Consider the following 7,320-nt stretch of genomic DNA (forward strand, 5'->3'; position numbering starts at 1 on the left):
TATTATAATACTACTAGTTATTACCGTAGTGCTGCTAGTTATGTATGACACGGCTATCACCCTAGTGCTGCCTGGCTGTATTATACTACTAGTTATTACCGTAGTGCTGCTAGTTATGTATGACACGGCTATCACCCTAGTGCTGCCTGGCTGTATTATACTACTAGTTATTACCGTAGTGTGCTAGTTATATATGACACGGCTATCACCCTAGTGCTGCCTGGCTGTATTATACTACTAGTTATTACCGTAGTGCTGCTAGTTATGTATGACACGGCTATCACCCTAGTGCTGCCTGGCTGTATTATACTACTAGTTATTACCGTAGTGTGCTAGTTATGTATGACACGGCTATCACCCTAGTGCTGCCTGGCTGTATTATACTACTAGTTATTACCGTAGTGTGCTAGTTATATATGACACGGCTATCACCCTAGTGCTGCCTGGCTGTATTATACTACTAGTTATTACCGTAGTGCTGCTAGTTATGTATGACACGGCTATCACCCTAGTGCTGCCTGGCTGTATTATACTACTAGTTATTACCGTAGTGCTGCTAGTTATGTATGACACGGCTATCACCCTAGTGCTGCCTGGCTGTATTATACTACTAGTTATTACCGTAGTGCTGCTAGTTATGTATGACACGGCTATCACCCTAGTGCTGCCTGGCTGTATTATACTACTAGTTATTACCGTAGTGCTGCTAGTTATGTATGACACGGCTATCACCCTAGTGCTGCCTGGCTGTATTATACTACTAGTTATTACCGTAGTGCTGCTAGTTATGTATGACACGGCTATCACCCTAGTGCTGCCTGGCTGTATTATACTACTAGTTATTACCGTAGTGCTGCTAGTTATGTATGACACGGCTATCACCCTAGTGCTGCCTGGCTGTATTATACTACTAGTTATTACCGTAGTGCTGCTAGTTATGTATGACACGGCTATCACCCTAGTGCTGCCTGGCTGTATTATACTACTAGTTATTACCGTAGTGCTGCTAGTTATGTATGACACGGCTATCACCCTAGAGCTGCCTGGCTGTATTATACTACTAGTTATTACCGTAGTGTGCTAGTTATGTATGACACGGCTATCACCCTAGTGCTGCCTGGCTGTATTATACTACTAGTTATTACCGTAGTGCTGCTAGTTATGTATGACACGGCTATCACCCTAGTGCTGCCTGGCTGTATTATACTACTAGTTATTACCGTAGTGCTGCTAGTTATGTATGACACGGCTATCACCCTAGTGCTGCCTGGCTGTATTATACTACTAGTTATTACCGTAGTGCTGCTAGTTATGTATGACACGGCTATCACCCTAGAGCTGCCTGGCTGTATTATACTACTAGTTATTACCGTAGTGTGCTAGTTATGTATGACACGGCTATCACCCTAGTGCTGCCTGGCTGTATTATACTACTAGTTATTACCGTAGTGCTGCTAGTTATGTATGACACGGCTATCACCCTAGTGCAGCCTGGCTGTATTATAATACTACTAGTTATTACCGTAGTGCTGCTAGTTATGTATGACACGGCTATCACCCTAGTGCTGCCTGGCTGTATTATACTACTAGTTATTACCGTAGTGCTGCTAGTTATGTATGACACGGCTATCACCCTAGTGCTGCCTGGCTGTATTATACTACTAGTTATTACCGTAGTGCTGCTAGTTATGTATGACACGGCTATCACCCTAGAGCTGCCTGGCTGTATTATACTACTAGTTATTACCGTAGTGTGCTAGTTATGTATGACACGGCTATCACCCTAGTGCTGCCTGGCTGTATTATACTACTAGTTATTACCGTAGTGCTGCTAGTTATGTATGACACGGCTATCACCCTAGTGCAGCCTGGCTGTATTATAATACTACTAGTTATTACCGTAGTGCTGCTAGTTATGTATGACACGGCTATCACCCTAGTGCTGCCTGGCTGTATTATACTACTAGTTATTACCGTAGTGCTGCTAGTTATGTATGACACGGCTATCACCCTAGTGCTGCCTGGCTGTATTATACTACTAGTTATTACCGTAGTGCTGCTAGTTATGTATGACACGGCTATCACCCTAGTGCTGCCTGGCTGTATTATACTACTAGTTATTACCGTAGTGCTGCTAGTTATGTATGACACGGCTATCACCCTAGTGCTGCCTGGCTGTATTATACTACTAGTTATTACCGTAGTGCTGCTAGTTATGTATGACACGGCTATCACCCTAGTGCTGCCTGGCTGTATTATACTACTAGTTATTACCGTAGTGCTGCTAGTTATGTATGACACGGCTATCACCCTAGTGCTGCCTGGCTGTATTATACTACTAGTTATTACCGTAGTGTGCTAGTTATATATGACACGGCTATCACCCTAGTGCTGCCTGGCTGTATTATAATACTACTAGTTATTACCGTAGTGCTGCTAGTTATGTATGACACGGCTATCACCCTAGTGCTGCCTGGCTGTATTATAATACTACTAGTTATTACCGTAGTGCTGCTAGTTATGTATGACACAGCTATCACCCTAGTGCTGCCTGGCTGTATTATAATACTACTAGTTATTACCGTAGTGTGCTAGTTATGTATGACACGGCTATCACCCTAGTGCTGCCTGGCTGTATTATACTACTAGTTATTACCATAGTGCTGCTAGTTATGTATGACACGGCTATCACCCTAGTGCTGCCTGGCTGTATTATACTACTAGTTATTACCGTAGTGCTGCTAGTTATTTATGACACGGCTATCACCCTAGTGCTGCCTGGCTGTATTATAATACTACTAGTTATTACCGTAGTGCTGCTAGTTATGTATGACACGGCTATCACCCTAGTGCTGCCTGGCTGTATTATATACTACTAGTTATTACCGTAGTGTGCTAGTTATGTATGACACGGCTATCACCCTAGTGCTGCCTGGCTGTATTATACTACTAGTTATTACCATAGTGCTGCTAGTTATGTATGACACGGCTATCACCCTAGTGCTGCCTGGCTGTATTATACTACTAGTTATTACCATAGTGCTGCTAGTTATGTATGACACGGCTATCACCCTAGTGCTGCCTGGCTGTATTATATACTACTAGTTATTACCGTAGTGCTGCTAGTTATGTATGACACGGCTATCACCCTAGTGCTGCCTGGCTGTATTATACTACTAGTTATTACCGTAGTGCTGCTAGTTATGTATGACACGGCTATCACCCTAGTGCTGCCTGGCTGTATTATACTACTAGTTATTACCGTAGTGCTGCTAGTTATGTATGACACGGCTATCACCCTAGTGCTGCCTGGCTGTATTATACTACTAGTTATTACCGTAGTGCTGCTAGTTATGTATGACACGGCTATCACCCTAGTGCTGCCTGGCTGTATTATACTACTAGTTATTACCGTAGTGTGCTAGTTATGTATGACACGGCTATCACCCTAGTGCTGCCTGGCTGTATTATACTACTAGTTATTACCGTAGTGTGCTAGTTATGTATGACACGGCTATCACCCTAGTGCTGCCTGGCTGTATTATACTACTAGTTATTACCGTAGTGCTGCTAGTTATGTATGACACGGCTATCACCCTAGTGCTGCCTGGCTGTATTATACTACTAGTTATTACCGTAGTGCTGCTAGTTATGTATGACACGGCTATCACCCTAGTGCTGCCTGGCTGTATTATACTACTAGTTATTACCGTAGTGCTGCTAGTTATGTATGACACGGCTATCACCCTAGTGCTGCCTGGCTGTATTATACTACTAGTTATTACCGTAGTGCTGCTAGTTATGTATGACACGGCTATCACCCTAGTGCTGCCTGGCTGTATTATACTACTAGTTATTACCGTAGTGCTGCTAGTTATGTATGACACGGCTATCACCCTAGTGCTGCCTGGCTGTATTATACTACTAGTTATTACCGTAGTGCTGCTAGTTATGTATGACACGGCTATCACCCTAGTGCTGCCTGGCTGTATTATACTACTAGTTATTACCGTAGTGCTGCTAGTTATGTATGACACGGCTATCACCCTAGTGCTGCCTGGCTGTATTATACTACTAGTTATTACCGTAGTGCTGCTAGTTATGTATGACACGGCTATCACCCTAGTGCTGCCTGGCTGTATTATACTACTAGTTATTACCGTAGTGCTGCTAGTTATGTATGACACGGCTATCACCCTAGTGCTGCCTGGCTGTATTATACTACTAGTTATTACCGTAGTGCTGCTAGTTATGTATGACACGGCTATCACCCTAGTGCTGCCTGGCTGTATTATACTACTAGTTATTACCGTAGTGCTGCTAGTTATGTATGACACGGCTATCACCCTAGAGCTGCCTGGCTGTATTATACTACTAGTTATTACCGTAGTGCTGCTAGTTATGTATGACACGGCTATCACCCTAGTGCTGCCTGGCTGTATTATACTACTAGTTATTACCGTAGTGCTGCTAGTTATGTATGACACGGCTATCACCCTAGTGCTGCCTGGCTGTATTATACTACTAGTTATTACCGTAGTGCTGCTAGTTATGTATGACACGGCTATCACCCTAGAGCTGCCTGGCTGTATTATACTACTAGTTATTACCGTAGTGCTGCTAGTTATGTATGACACGGCTATCACCCTAGTGCTGCCTGGCTGTATTATACTACTAGTTATTACCGTAGTGCTGCTAGTTATGTATGACACGGCTATCACCCTAGTGCTGCCTGGCTGTATTAATACTACTAGTTATTACCGTAGTGCTGCTAGTTATGTATGACACGGCTATCACCCTAGTGCTGCCTGGCTGTATTATACTACTAGTTATTACCGTAGTGCTGCTAGTTATGTATGACACGGCTATCACCCTAGTGCTGCCTGGCTGTATTATAATACTAGTTATTACCGTAGTGCTGCTAGTTATGTATGACACGGCTATCACCCTAGTGCTGCCTGGCTGTATTATACTACTAGTTATTACCGTAGTGCTGCTAGTTATGTATGACACGGCTATCACCCTAGTGCTGCCTGGCTGTATTATATACTACTAGTTATTACCGTAGTGCTGCTAGTTATGTATGACACGGCTATCACCCTAGTGCTGCCTGGCTGTATTATACTACTAGTTATTACCGTAGTGCTGCTAGTTATGTATGACACGGCTATCACCCTAGTGCAGCCTGGCTGTATTATAATACTACTAGTTATTACCGTAGTGCTGCTAGTTATGTATGACACGGCTATCACCCTAGTGCTGCCTGGCTGTATTATACTACTAGTTATTACCGTAGTGCTGCTAGTTATGTATGACACGGCTATCACCCTAGTGCTGCCTGGCTGTATTATACTACTAGTTATTACCGTAGTGCTGCTAGTTATGTATGACACGGCTATCACCCTAGTGCTGCCTGGCTGTATTATACTACTAGTTATTACCGTAGTGCTGCTAGTTATGTATGACACGGCTATCACCCTAGTGCTGCCTGGCTGTATTATACTACTAGTTATTACCGTAGTGCTGCTAGTTATGTATGACACGGCTATCACCCTAGTGCTGCCTGGCTGTATTATACTACTAGTTATTACCGTAGTGCTGCTAGTTATGTATGACACGGCTATCACCCTAGTGCTGCCTGGCTGTATTATACTACTAGTTATTACCGTAGTGTGCTAGTTATATATGACACGGCTATCACCTAGTGCTGCCTGGCTGTATTATAATACTACTAGTTATTACCGTAGTGCTGCTAGTTATGTATGACACGGCTATCACCCTAGTGCTGCCTGGCTGTATTATAATACTACTAGTTATTACCGTAGTGCTGCTAGTTATGTATGTGACACAGCTATCACCCTAGTGCTGCCTGGCTGTATTATATACTACTAGTTATTACCGTAGTGTGCTAGTTATGTATGACACGGCTATCACCCTAGTGCTGCCTGGCTGTATTATACTACTAGTTATTACCATAGTGCTGCTAGTTATGTATGACACGGCTATCACCCTAGTGCTGCCTGGCTGTATTATACTACTAGTTATTACCAGTAGTGCTGCTAGTTATGTATGACACGGCTATCACCCTAGTGCTGCCTGGCTGTATTATAATACTACTAGTTATTACCGTAGTGCTGCTAGTTATGTATGACACGGCTATCACCCTAGTGCTGCCTGGCTGTATTATACTACTAGTTATTACCGTAGTGTGCTAGTTATGTATGACACGGCTATCACCCTAGTGCTGCCTGGCTGTATTATACTACTAGTTATTACCGTAGTGCTGCTAGTTATGTATGACACGGCTATCACCCTAGTGCTGCCTGGCTGTATTATACTACTAGTTATTACCGTAGTGCTGCTAGTTATGTATGACACGGCTATCACCCTAGTGCTGCCTGGCTGTATTATACTACTAGTTATTACCGTAGTGCTGCTAGTTATGTATGACACGGCTATCACCCTAGTGCTGCCTGGCTGTATTATACTACTAGTTATTACCGTAGTGCTGCTAGTTATGTATGACACGGCTATCACCCTAGTGCTGCCTGGCTGTATTATACTACTAGTTATTACCGTAGTGTGCTAGTTATGTATGACACGGCTATCACCCTAGTGCTGCCTGGCTGTATTATACTACTAGTTATTACCGTAGTGCTGCTAGTTATGTATGACACGGCTATCACCCTAGTGCTGCCTGGCTGTATTATACTACTAGTTATTACCGTAGTGCTGCTAGTTATGTATGACACGGCTATCACCCTAGTGCTGCCTGGCTGTATTATACTACTAGTTATTACCGTAGTGCTGCTAGTTATGTATGACACGGCTATCACCCTAGTGCTGCCTGGCTGTATTATACTACTAGTTATTACCGTAGTGCTGCTAGTTATGTATGACACGGCTATCACCCTAGTGCTGCCTGGCTGTATTATACTACTAGTTATTACCGTAGTGCTGCTAGTTATGTATGACACGGCTATCACCCTAGTGCTGCCTGGCTGTATTATACTACTAGTTATTACCGTAGTGCTGCTAGTTATGTATGACACGGCTATCACCCTAGTGCTGCCTGGCTGTATTATACTACTAGTTATTACCGTAGTGCTGCTAGTTATGTATGACACGGCTATCACCCTAGTGCTGCCTGGCTGTATTATACTACTAGTTATTACCGTAGTGCTGCTAGTTATGTATGACACGGCTATCACCCTAGTGCTGCCTGGCTGTATTATACTACTAGTTATTACCGTAGTGCTGCTAGTTATGTATGACACGGCTATCACCCTAGTGCTGCCTGGCTGTATTATACTACTAGTT

Source organism: Pseudophryne corroboree, chromosome 8, assembly GCF_028390025.1.
Source record: "Pseudophryne corroboree isolate aPseCor3 chromosome 8, aPseCor3.hap2, whole genome shotgun sequence".
NCBI lineage: Eukaryota > Metazoa > Chordata > Amphibia > Anura > Myobatrachidae > Pseudophryne > Pseudophryne corroboree.